Here is a 13,932-nt window from a genome sequence, read left to right as displayed (position 1 = left end):
GACTCAAATTCTTACTTAAATACACATGCGACTTATCAAAATTCAGCATTTGACCAAAGAGATTTCCAAAATCCTGCAAAATCTTGAGAATATTATCAATATGTTAAAGATTGGCTTAACCAAAAATAAGAATATCACCTACAAAAAGCAAATAGATAATGGGAGGTGCCTTTCTAGAAACTTTAACACCTACAATTGATTTTTTAGTTTCAGCCACTAATAGGGACCTGGAGAGATATTCCATAGCTAGTATAAAAAGATAAGGGGATAGAGGATCCCCTTGTCTTATTCCTCTAGTTGGGATATTGGTTGCAGGGAGACCTATTAAGAATTACATGAATACTAGTAGTAGAAACACACTGCATAATGAGGTTATAAAAGTCTTTACTAAATCCAAAACTTTCCAAAACTTTATTAAGAAAGGTCCATTCTAACTGTCAAAAGCCTTTGACAGGTCAAGCTCAAGGGCCATAGTTCCACTATAACCTTCTTTATGTTTCATAGAATGAATCATTTCATGTACAATAATAATATTATCGTGAATGGCTCTACCAGGAACAAAAGCAACCTGATTGGGAGATATCAATTTCTTAAGAAGAGGTCTAATTCTATTAGCTAGAATTTTAGAGACAATCTTGTAAGAAACATTACAGAGACCAACTGGTGTAAATTCAGAAGGCTGCTTGGGACTTTTATATTTAGGGATAAGAGATATATAAGTCTTATTCAAACATCTAGGCATATGGCCACTATGAAAAAGTCTTTGCGCAACATCAATAATGTCCTTACCAACTAGCTGCCATTGAGATTTATAAAATTCTGCCTGAAAACCATCAGGACTAGGTGAACACCAAGCAGGCATATTTGTAACCACATTTTCAATTTCTAATTCAGTTGGAACAACATGCAACATAATATTATCAGCATCAATAAGAAGTTTAGGAATAAAATCAAAAGCTGCATCATTCAAAACATGATTAGATGTACAAGAAATAGCACTAAAATGATTAGTAAGAAGATTACTAATACCACTTCTATCTATATACCAAATACCATTTGAATCACAAAGAGCATTTACATGTTAGTATGTAATCTTTTATTAACAATAAAATAAAAATACCTAGTATTATTATCCATTTCAAGAACAATTTTATCTCTAGACTTTTCTTTATAGAAATCATATTGTATCTTATACCATTTTTCCAATTCACTTACAATAGATTTAACTCTGGCGTGCTGCATATTAGAACTAGTACCATTTTGGGAAATATCCAACTCATTTTGCAGATTATTGATATTTTTTTGGATGTCTCCAAATTCCATTTTATTTCACTAAGACAAAGAGATTCTAGCATTGTGTTGTTTTTGATTCAATTTAAATGCAAGACTTCCTTGGACATCTAAATTTCAGGTTATTTCAAGTTTATTCTTAAAGTCACTATTTCAATCCAAGTTCTGAAAAAACTTAAAAGGCCTCCATAAATGCTTAGGAATAGGATCAGTAATAAGTACAACATGACAATGATCAGAAGCAATACAATTTAAATTAAAGAGTTTAGCAGTAGAAATATTGATAACCTAATCATTATTACTAAGATCCATATCTAATCTATCCTTTATAGTACCTGCTCCATAGGAGTTTCTAGTCCAAGTATAATCCTTACCCTCATATCATATACCCAATAAACCAACATCATTAAATCTTTCTTAAAACCATTTATCAGAACTGCTACTATTTCTATCCAAGTGAATATTCAAATCACCTAGAGCTAGCCATGGTTGTTGAACATCTTTTCTAAAATCAGATAGAAAATTCCATTGAGTTTTCTTGGAATCAAAGTAAGTATATCCATACATAAAAGACATAAGAACCTTAGGCTTGCCAGGACACAATTGAATAATAGCATGAGTAATGTTATTTTCACACCCAGTAACTTCCATATCAATTCCATTTTTCCACATGAGTATAAGACCTCCAGCATATCTAACTCTATCAATGCAAACATAACTGGGATAATGAACAGATTGAGCAACTGATGTCATTCTACTTTCATCAAATTTTGTTTTACAAAGAAAAATGAAAAATGAAATCTGAATTTTGTGTTTTAACCAAAATTTTAAATTTTTCATCAAGTTCCTAATTTTTCAAACTTATTACGACCCTGGCGGTGACTATGTTTATATGTTGAAAGGGTACAAAAATTTAGGTCAAGATGAGTGTCTTATGCTAAATTACATTAGTAACCAACTACCCAAGTTATTGGACTCTCACAATTCGAATTATCAAGGACGGAAATTTCCAGCAGCGAGTAATGCGGAGTATTTAACAGACAACAGTCTTCGTTGTCATTTTCGACCTTATGATTGTGGTAAAGGTGTTTTACTTTTTACACCGGACTTAAGCTATCTTGGTTTTCGTTTGCGTTTCCGACCCTATGACCCTGGCAAGGGCGTTCGCCTCTCTATACTGAACTCGAGGTCGAGTTCTTTTCAAGAAGGGGAGCCTGATGTAGGACATCCTACTCTATTTCCTATTATAGTTCTTCTTAGAACTTCCTATCATATTTCTTTATTTAGAATTTACTTTCATATTGATTTCCTTTTCTAGTTCTAGTTATATTTATAATCCTTGAAGCCTATATAAGAAGCCCTAGGCATAATAGAGATATAGAATGCTACAATTATTTGATTAATATCAAACTTATCTTTTATTATTTATCTTTATTTTCTTATTATTTTTGTGAATCTATTGATCTCACACTAGTTTTTATCTTTTATCGGATCTTTGATCCAAATCTTACGCTTTCGCTACGTCAAAGATCCTCTTCAACATCATCAAAAACATATCAGCAACTCTCTTACCCTCAACTAAACCAGATTCTTCAAAATCCAAAGAATAATCATGGGTTAACTATATCTTCTTAGTAAAAAATTCAGACCAAATAATTTTTGATTGAGAAACCCCAGAAACTCCAGACCGAGAACCTCTAGATGCAGATCCCTCTACCTGTTGGGAGAAAATAGGTAGAGAAAAATCCCATTTAGCACTTACAGAATCTCCATCATCATCCATGATGGAAGAAACCAGAAAGAAATCGGAAACGAGAAGAAAAATGAAACCCTAATCGACTTGACTTTTGGTCAAAATCGTCCGACCAAAATCAATTATCTTTCCTCTAATATCTTAGAAAAGAAAATTCTAATTGGTCAAAAAATTGAAATCTTTTCCTTGAAACCTTTGACATTTTTCATATAATCGAATTCCAGAGCAATGATCAACTACAAACCCATGAATTTTTGGATAATATTTTCTTACACGCATGCTGTTGGGAAGGCTTGGTTGCAAGGTTCGGTATCGTTTTCCCCTAAAAGAAGATGCAAAAGTAGATCATTGAATGTCGTCTCTCTTGATATCTAACCCCCATGAGATGTTAGGTCACTTTCCATTTCATACACAACATGTTTTAAACAATTACGTGCCCACATTTTCTCCTTCAAATGCCTTATAAAGAGCACATGCACGTGAAGCCAACCAGGATCTTGATATTCTCATTATCGCGATTGTGTTTCTTGGCAAATTTAGTTAATCAGCACTATTCTCACACTAAATAAATGTCATAACTTAAGACACCAATTTTATTTTACTTTTTTACAAAACCAATCAATCGTATCCCTTCTAGACAAAATTCTCTATATAATAACAGAATTTTTTAAAGCGTTTTCATTCACCGGAACTCCACGTTAATTCTTGCTTCTGGTTGATTCTGGCCCCATCAAATTTTTTAAGGAAAGAAAAAAAGGTGGAGAATATTTTCTGGCCCCACAAAAAAAAATTTTATAAAGGAAACGGATTTTTCGTTTCCTAAAAAAGTTATCTAGGCAAATACATTAAATCAAACAAATTAAATCAATTGTATATCAATCACAAAATCGATTGAATAATTAATGAATAAAAAAATCCATTGTCCAATGTCCGATTACAATTCTCAGAATCATTGATTTCTTAATTACAACTACATTCTATTAATTAAAACTAAAGAATAAGATACACTTCCCATGAGAAGAAAAAATAAAATTTATCAAATTGATCATGGATACTAACCTTTGAATCCCGCGTTGTATCTTTATTGCAGAAAAATTTCTTAGTGATCCCGTCCAAAAGTAAAATAACACATAATTGTTAGTAACAGTTACAAAAATTGAAGAAAGAAATGAAATCTAAAGCAAGCCAATAAAAATTGAAGCAATAACAAAATAATAAACCTCATTATCTGATTACTTTTCTTAATTTTCTTCATTCCATAATTAAAATAAAACAAGTCTAAAATAAAAAATAAATTAAGTATATGTGATTTTTAATTTTGCTATGTCTAGATATGCAGTGTATTTTTTATACCAAAATAGCACACCATATAGCTATTCGAAATATTTTCCTGACAAAAATTGGCAACCGTCTCAATTCATCCTATGTATTCCCACACGTCTCATTATTTTCTTGACAAAAATAGGCAATAAAGAAAAAATGGTAATGGTAAATACTGTCTAAATACTATTGATTTTTCAAAGATATTTTTAGAAAAAGATGGTAAAAAAATAATACTATTGATTTTTCAAAGATATTTTTAAAAAAAGATGGTACAAAAATAATACGATTAGATAGTCAATTGATTCGGTGGATTAAGCTTGCCAAAAGATAACACAACAATAAATAAATTTTAGATATTTTCAAATATTGATTAATATTATTCCAAAAACAAATATTCCGTCTATTTATAGGTTTATTGTCTCTCTATATAAAGCATTCCGTGTAACTGTAAACCGGCCATCATTTTGACGCAGCTTCTTTCTTCTAATGTTGTTTGCTTTGCAGCTATTTTCTAAATCGATTGGCGTTGTAAATTTTTTTTCAATGGGATTTCTAATAGTATGACGACATTAAAAAATTGGTAAAATTGTTCGTCTCTTGATTTTTTTTATTTTTTTTTCTGAATTTAGTGATCTATATATTTTACTCTCTGATTGTTATCTACTCAACTCATATATTCTGTTCTTGGATGATTCCCCGTAAATAGGATTTCTTAATTAGGTAAAAATATATGATTTGTCCGGAATAGATACTCCGTGATATTTTCCTATATAGAACGGCCAAGCAAACCAAGTTCCCTCTCCTTTTCCTCCCTGTTGGCACTTTGTAATGGCTGGAAAAAACTCATGCTAGCCTTCTCCTTCAGAAGCAACACGAAGATTTTCTGTTTCCACATGCTGATTATGCAGACACGCAACATATAGATATGGTAATGATTTTTTTTTTCTTTTCAAGTTCTGTTTTCGTGTCTGCGATCTTCCATTGTTGCAGTTAGAATCAAACCAAAAACACTAAACATCATATATATGTATAATATTTTCTGGGGTTTGGTTCTATATTTGCAGAATGTTATCATCTCATCCGTTGTTGTCATCAATTTTTGCAACAGAGAAGAATGTAAAGTTGTTGTCTCAACGGGTCGAAGTGCAACAGAGCTTATTCGGTCGGGCTAAATATTGTTATCGATTCGAGAGGCAGTAACAGTTTTTTACCACTCTGCATCCGTTCGATGCAAAAGCCAAACCCAATTGTACATGTTGTTTCTCTTCCTGTTTTTTTTTTTTCCTCTTGTGGTTTATGATTTTTTTTTGTCTGATCTATTTTGTTTTTTACTTTTCTGATACCGTCGATCAGGCACCTATTGTAAACTTTTTGTTGCTTGATCATGCACCTGTAACTAGGCATACATGGAGCAATATCAAGGTATAAACTTATTGATTCTTGCAAATATTGTTGTGGTATCAAACACCACAATTGTTTTCTATTTTGCAGGGATCTTATTGATGCATCGAAAAGAGTTTTGCAACTCTTATTATTGTTTATCGCTGCTTCACCGGCTGAATCAGGAAAGGTTCGATTAATTTTATTACTGGTCGTGTTTATTATGTTTATGTTTTTTTATTGTTGACTATAATCAAGGTAGATCTTTGGCAGGGGTGTTTTCAGAGTGGATTCAAATCAATCTATTTTAGCTAATCTTCAATCGATTGCCCGTTATATGAAACGAAAGATAATGTACATCTTAGAATTAGGGTAGATGTTGCAGACTTTGAGGGTAAAATCGACCACTTTGTGCATTGGATATTTTATTTTCTACAAATTATTTATTTGTTTCATAATGTTTTCAAAGACCAAAAAGAGCAACTTTTTAGCATTGGTGTTATTTTACACCAAACTAGCATGGATAAGTGACTAAACAGAACGTAAGATGCTTCAAAAGCATATAATCGAAAATAGACACCCTTCGCAACATTTCAATATGATCACACAATCTGTACATGAAAACACACTACAGAATTTCATGGTAAAAAAAAGATTTCCAACTCAATTCTGCATTGCTCATTTTTCAATTTGCTACTCTTTTCCTATATGACTATCTTTAACCTTTTACTTTCACATCCCTTTGTCATTAATTAGTCCACAAGTTTTTCTTTGATTTAGTTGATTACTGTACGATATTCGAATCTTCATCATATGATCTATGACCTTAGTATCATCAGTCCGTAACACTACGGGAAAAATATACATCTACAACTGGAGATTTACAACACTTCGCTATACATCGTAGAAAGTCCTATGTTTTACAACTGGTTTCAAAGGAAGAGTTGTCGTATATCATCACTACCAACCCTTAGGAACAAGGGGTTGCGCTAAGAAAACAAACGACAAACCCTTTAGCAAAACTGTTGTGAAGACATTTAGGTATAACAACTTTGTTTCATAAGTGTAGTGACTTAGCCTATCACAATTCTCACAAGTGTTGTTGAAGAACACAAAAATATGATAATGAAAAATACGTTAGAGGGGAGATTCGAACATGAACCTAATGCATGGATTTCTAGCTCATCAACCATCCTTACAGTTCACAAGTTTAGGTTTTTTTTTTTTTTTTAATAGAAACGTATAACAACACTTATAAGTGTTGTTGAAGTTAAAATATAGAATGTGGGAAAAAATGAGGTTTGGGGGATTCGACGGCCAGGTTTCGATCTTGGATCCGGGTACGCATACAATATGCAGAAATAGGATTTTTTTAATGTTTCGTAGAATATCTCGAAGGAATCTTACCTGTAAATGGATGAATTTGTCGTTCTTACCAAGTTTCTGACTTAGTCAACTCGCAGCCAGGTTTCGATCTTTGAGCCTGGTATGCATACAATATGCAGAAGTTTCCGACTTATAATGGTCCACTCGTGGCCAGGTTTCGATCTCGGAGCCTGGTTCAATGTTGAATTTTTGGTTAAGGTTTCGGGGGATATTCCGATGGAATCTTACCTGTAGATGGGTGAATTCATCGTTCTTACCAAGTTCTTGCCTTATAATAGTCCACTCGCGGCCATATTTCGATCTCGGATCCAAGTCCAGTGTCGAAGTTGACGAATTTGAGGTGTGTTTTAGGTTTGGGGGAATATTCTAATGGAATTTTATCCGTAGATGTGTGAATTCATCATTCTTATGAAGTTTCCGACTTATAATAGTCCACTTGCGGCCATCTTTCGAGGTCGGATCCTGGTTCAGTGTTGAATTTGTGGTGTGTATAAGGTCTCGGGGAATATCCAGATAGAATCTTACCTGTAGATGGGTGAATGCATCGTTCTTACGAAGTTCCCAACTTATAATACTCCATTCGCATCCAGGTTTCAATCTCGGATCCAGGTCCAGTATCGAAGTTGACGAATTTATGGTGTATTTTAGGTTTTGGGGAATATTCTGATGGAATCTTATCTGTAGATTGGTGAATTCATCGTTCTTATAAAGTTTTCGACTTATAATAGTCCACTCGCGACCAACTATCAAGCTCAGAGCCTGGTTCAGTGTCTAATTTGTGGTGTGTTTAAGGTTTCGGAGAATATTCCGATGAAATCTTACTTGTAGATGGGTGGATTCATCGTTCTTACGCAGTTTCCGACTTATTGTAGTCACTCGCGGCCAGATTTTGAGCTCGTAGCCAGGTTCAATGTCGAAGTTAACAAATTTGTGGTGTGTTTAAGGTTTGGAGAATATTCCGATGGAATCTTAGATGTAGATGAATGAATTCATCATTCTTAGGAAGTTCAAACCGACATTGAGCTTCAAATTTATCGATTCGATGATGTATCATGCTAAGTTTGAAGTCAGAACTCTCCCAGAGCTTCATGATTCATAGTTTCTATGTCGTTATACCATATTTGAAGTTCGAATCGACTCTGAGATTCATATTTATCGATTTCGATGATGTATCATGCCAAGTTTGAAGTTAAAACCCTCCTGAAGCTTCATGATTCATAGTTTGTTTGTCGTTATACCGAATTTGAAGTTCGAATCGACATTGAGATTCATATTTATCGATTTCGATGATGTATCATGCTAAGTTTGAAGTCAAAACCCTCCTGTAGCTTCCTGATTCATTGTTTGTATGCCATTATGCCACATTTGAAGTTCGAATCGACACTGAGCTTCATAATTATCGATTTCGATGATGTATCATGCCAAGTTTGAAGTCATAACCCTCCCAGAGCTTCTTGGTTCATATTTTTATGTCGTTATACCATATTTGAAGTTCAAATCGATACCGAGCTTTATATTTATCGATTTCGATGATGTATCATGCTAAGTCTGAAGTCAGAACCCTCCCAGAGCTTCTTGGTTCATAGTTTCTATGCCGTTATACCACATTTGAAGTTCGAATCGACTTTGAGCTTCATATTTATCGATTTCGATGATATATCATGCTACGTTAGAAGTCAGAACTCTCCTGGAACTTCATGATTCATAGTTTCTCTGTCGTTATACCATAATTGAAGTTCGAATCGACTCTAAGCTTCATATTTATCGATTTCGATGATATATCATGCTACGTTTAAAGTCAGAACTCTCCCGGAGCTTCATGATTCATAGTTTCTATTTCGTTATACCATATTTTAAGTTTAAATCGACTCTGAGATTTATATTTATTATTGATTTCGATGATGTATCATGCCAAGTTTGAAGTCAGAACCCTCCTGGAGCTTCATGATTCATACTTTATTTGTCGTTACACCAAATTTGAAGTTCGAATCGACATTGAGATTCATATTTATCAATTTCGATGATGTATCATGCTAAGCTTGAAGTCAGAACCCTCCTGGAGCTTCCTGATTCATAGTTCGTAGCCATTATGCCACATTTGAAGTTCAAATCGACACTGAGCTTCATATTTATCAATTTCGATGATGTATCTTGCTAACCCTAGTTGAAATAAACCAAAAGCACAAAAACACAAATCGAAAGCACAAAAAAAGAACAAAAACACACACAAAGAGCTTCATATTTATCGATTTCAATGGTGTATTCTGAGAACCCGAGTCTTCCAGTGTGAACTAAAGCTATTTCATGACATGTATGTATATTCGAAATTACTTCACGACTTATGTGACTAGTCGAAATTCAACCCGGAAGCACATAGAAAAAGCACAAAGAAAACACACTTTCCTTGATCCGTATGACAGTCTTAAATCAAATCTGCACCGTACAAAGATATCTCTAATCCATATGACCATATTTAAATCAAATCTTGGCCGTTTAAAGATAAGTATATAGAAGATCACAAGAAAATTTCTCACAGTTTCTTCATTTTCCTCTCTTGTCTTCGTCTCTAACCTCATCTTCCGCCTCCCTTGCAAAAGAAAACCCTAACTCACCACAGAATCTATTTCTCGATCACTTTCTTATGTAAAAAAAACTTACGGAAGTTTTAGATCGGTTCTTTCAAATTTCAATGGCTTCTTTGAAACTCATTTTTTCTTCTTATTCTCTCTTATTCTTTCTTCTTTTTCGTTCTTCTTCTCTGCTCTTCTTCAGTTGAAAATCGAGAGGTGAAATTGAGGTATGGCTTGAGGAAATTTAAATCGTGAGGATGTATAAAATAAGAAGGAGTTGATGTTGCTGACAAATTTGCTGAATTAAGTGCTACTGAAATTGAAGGAGGAGAGGAGGGTATCTAGAGAGTTGTCTTGCCAGGTGAAAATTGCTAAGTTCTTTGTTTGAGTTTCTGTTTAATGATTGTTATTAGTGATGTAGATACACTTTTCTAATTTCTAATTACTCATTTTTGGTTTTGTGGTCCTGTAGATACATGATGAAGGGAAAAAGTTCTCTTATCAGACTGGTGTTAAAGTCGTTGTTGCATATGGTGGAGCACCGATGCACAAGCAGGTTTGTTGCTCGCCCGCATACTTATTTTGTTTGTATTCACTGGCTATGTTAGTTGGTATAATTCTTTGAGGAGATTTTGGCAGTGCAGTTGATTTTTTTCAGCATTTTAAACTGTCGTATATCACATCATTTGTAGTTGTACTATGTTCTTCGTTCACACACATACAGGAGTTCCATGTTTTATTTTTTTTGTAGGTGCATTTGATCTTAAGTAGTGATGTGGCTTTTTTATTGATTGTACATGGATTGAGTCTAACAATCCATAATTATAGCCTATGGTATTGACATCTGCTAACTATTGAGAGAGGCACTGCCTGTTTTTTAATTGAGGCGCAATTGCTCTTTTCTACCCTGCCGTTTGTTAAATACTATGAACATCTGTGTGTCATCTATAAAGCAAATAAATTTTTTTGTTTCAGAAGAAGATTTAAGTCTGAATATTTTAGAGTAGCTAAAGATTATAAACATTAACCTTGCAGTACTTGCACAGAACTGTTACATTTTCAGCTCTAGTGAGCTTATTAGCTTAAGCTCGAGTTTGTTTGAACTTCAGCTCTCGCTTATGGCTTGTGTGAGACAATGACATTACAAATTTTTGGTGGAATATTTTTTCTTTCCTTCACTTTTTTATTATTGCATGCCTTAACCCTGTTGCAGTTTCTTTGTTAATGGTTGGTCAAGTGCAAATATGGGTTTTAAAACTGTGATATGTTTGTTTGAGCGTGACCTTTTCTGGTTGTGCAGGGATGTCATTCATGCTAGAGATTTAGAACACCAGCAGGCATGGTCTCGAGTTCAAAGTCCATAATCTTAACTGGATGAACATGGCTTGGAGATCTGGTTTACAATCTCCTATGCGTTCAAGAGATGCAGCTCCAATACAGACACCGCCTGTCGTTGAGCCTTGGTGCCGAGATATTCTTAGTTTGTCTACGGAATGTCAACTGATAGTGCATGACTTTTCACAAAATCTCAAGGATGTGGTGCAGCAGCAACAAGTAACAACTTCTGTAACAGAAAGATTATTGGTGCACAACATTTTCCAGCAGCTGCTGTTGCTTAAATGGTTTTTTCCGTAAACTAAGCATCTCCTCTTGATGGTGATGGGCACGAAAGGTTTTTGTTTGCCTGGGATTCTCATCACTGATACCAGCAAGTCAATGGTGAGCAGTTACACGATTCCAAATTCGAATCAGCACAGTTGCATACTAGGGTGAATGTTCTCATATACATCTTAATCTTTTTAGAGTGTGTTTTGGAAACTCCATTTTTGTAACAAACATCTATATCACTGCCATTTTTTGAATGTGTGTTTAAGACTAGCAGGTTAACTTGAATGAATGTAAATGTGTTACACTAGTACGTTAATGCGAATGTGAATTATTTTCGGCAATTCGGTTTCGGCCCTAATTTTTTTTTCAAAATAGTATTATGCACACAACTCCAAACAAAAGTTGTATTTTCGTATTCATCTACTGAAAACAGAAGTTGTTAATTTAAATATTACAATCCTTAAGGGTGTTGTGTTAGACATTATGACTACACTAGACAAAGGTTGTGAAACAAAGTATAACAATATAAAGAAGAGTTGCGCGAGATTTTACAACCACTCTAACAAGTGTAGTAATAGTGCTATTCACGATTATTAGAGAAGTTGTGTTATAGAATTTTACTACACATATTAAATGTTGTGAAATCAAGTCTTACAATATAAATAAGAGTTGCGGTAGGCTTCCAAAATAAAATCGAAAGAGAATCGCAACTGAACCACAACTACGTTTACGACTCTTAGCTCGAAGTCGTAGTAAATCGGGGACCTTCTACACCCCCCTTCCGCAACCCATCGAAAAGTGTCGTCGTATGTCTACTGCGACACTTGTGTGGTGTTGTCAAAGTATGTTTTTCCCGTATTGTAAATTGTTTTCAAGTTCATTTCAAAACTGCGATGTGCGAGTATGTGACTTAGTATCATCTCCTATTTGGAGACAATCATGGTCAAGTGCACCAAAGACATAATTGGTGGTGTGGAAGTGGCAGTATCGGTGTCGCAGAAATCTCGAAGTATATCCCCTTATCCAGAAGTAAACCAAGCATTGCAGGCCAGCTTTGATCTTTGATAATTCGGAGTGCGCGACAACAATTTTGGTTGGTTCCATTTGAGTCCCACCATTGAGAAAGAAAAGGATCACCTCACTGGTAAACTCGCTTACTGTCCACAATGATGTATTATTGAATTGTCCAGACTGATGTATGAATCTTGCTACAATGACTGTAGTCATGCTCAATTACATATCATGATCGGTTGAATTCTTTGTTTTTTTGCAGCTGTACGTACAGTTAATCAAAAGATAAAAATTTTAGACTGGAAATGCCTTTGAATATTAACTTTTCCCTGTAAGAGATGGAACAAAGAATGACGAATGGAATTAGCACTCAACTGAGATAATGGAGTATTTATTTGCCTCATTATCTAGCAGGGTGAGTCTCAGATAGTAACAAACATTTTGAAGTTCAAAACTTAAAAGATTTTTTTTTCTTGTGAAGTTTAAAAGTACCCAAAAATTACTTTTTTACTTGAACAAACGTGGAGTTTAATGTACCTAGATGTGCTTCCTATTGCCAAGTGAAATTTAACCAGGGAACTCCCTGTCGATCGTGTTAGCACCAACTGTGAACAATCATGGAGCAACATTAGACACGGACCGCACCCACAGGTCCATAGTATAATCTCATAATTCGTGAGAATTCACAGGTTTGGATACACTCGGTATATATACGCTATATGTATATAATGCTGGATTCAAATACGGACTAAAAATGTTGTGGTTCAAATACGAACTGAAAGAGACTAATGTTTTTAAGGGTATCGGTTATTTTCTTTGAATGCCCATAAAGTAGGCAAACTTTTAGTTTAAGAACTATCAGGGGCTTAGTCCACGTGTGAGTTTGGGGGAGTTTAATGTATTTTAGATCTTGGGGATTTTGAGGGAGTGTAAGAGAGTTTAGAGAGTTTGAGAGAGTTTGGTGTTTTGAATGTAGGGAGTTTGAGAGACTCTCCCAAAATCTCTACTCTTTTGAGAGATTTGAAGTGAGGCAAAAATACACTGTAAACTTCCTAAAACTCCCCAAAAAAACCCAACTCCCTAGCATTCTATTTTTTACCACTAACAGGGAGTTTAAGAGCTTCTTTCAAACTCCCCCACGACTAACAGGGTTTTCTAGGGAGTTTGGGAGACTCTTGTAAACTCTCCCACGACTAACGAGGATTTTGATAGACTCCTTCGAACTCCCCCACGACTAACAGGAAAAAACCTAACTACACCCCAACTCCCCAAACTCCCTTGAGGACTAACACCCTGATATGTTTTTACATTTTAGGACATTGGTTTTTGTTATGCTTAAATTTGGGGAATTGATCATATGAAAATATTTTTAGTTTTTGTGTAAGAATGAAAACAAGAAAATGCTCACTAAGACACCGATTGATATCCATTTTACCTTAATAAAACACTAACAAAACCATATGATATACCCGAGATGAAGTAATTTATAGAAAATCAAACAATTGATAGAGGTTATTTTAAAGTTGATCACCATTTGTTGATCGAAAAGGAAGATTTATAAAAGAAGCATGAATGTACAAGAAGTTCTACCAGGGGTTGATCGAAAAGGAA

At 34.4% G+C, this 13,932-nt stretch overlaps 1 long non-coding RNA gene across 3 annotated transcripts; it reads left to right on the top strand.

The window, feature by feature from the left end:
- The first annotated feature begins 4,817 nt into the window (after positions 1-4,817).
- LOC113285635 lies at positions 4,818-11,642 on the top strand. 3 transcript variants are annotated; one of them, XR_003328826.1, is made up of 5 exons: positions 4,818-5,294; positions 5,475-5,936; positions 9,905-10,063; positions 10,175-10,258; positions 11,003-11,642. It is a non-coding gene; the product is annotated as an uncharacterized LOC113285635 (long non-coding RNA). The 3 variants fall into 3 exon arrangements; XR_003328825.1 differs by lacking the exons at positions 9,905-10,063; positions 10,175-10,258; positions 11,003-11,642 and adding an exon at positions 6,020-6,700; XR_003328827.1 differs by lacking the exons at positions 9,905-10,063; positions 10,175-10,258; positions 11,003-11,642 and having other exon boundaries at positions 4,837-4,946; positions 5,073-5,294; positions 5,475-6,700.
- The last annotated feature ends 2,290 nt before the right edge of the window (positions 11,643-13,932 follow it).

Source organism: Papaver somniferum, chromosome 6, assembly GCF_003573695.1.
Source record: "Papaver somniferum cultivar HN1 chromosome 6, ASM357369v1, whole genome shotgun sequence".
Classification (NCBI taxonomy): Eukaryota; Viridiplantae; Streptophyta; class Magnoliopsida; order Ranunculales; family Papaveraceae; genus Papaver; species Papaver somniferum.
The sequence above is the reverse complement of the archived record's forward strand: the minus strand, read 5'-3'. Positions and strand labels throughout refer to the sequence as shown.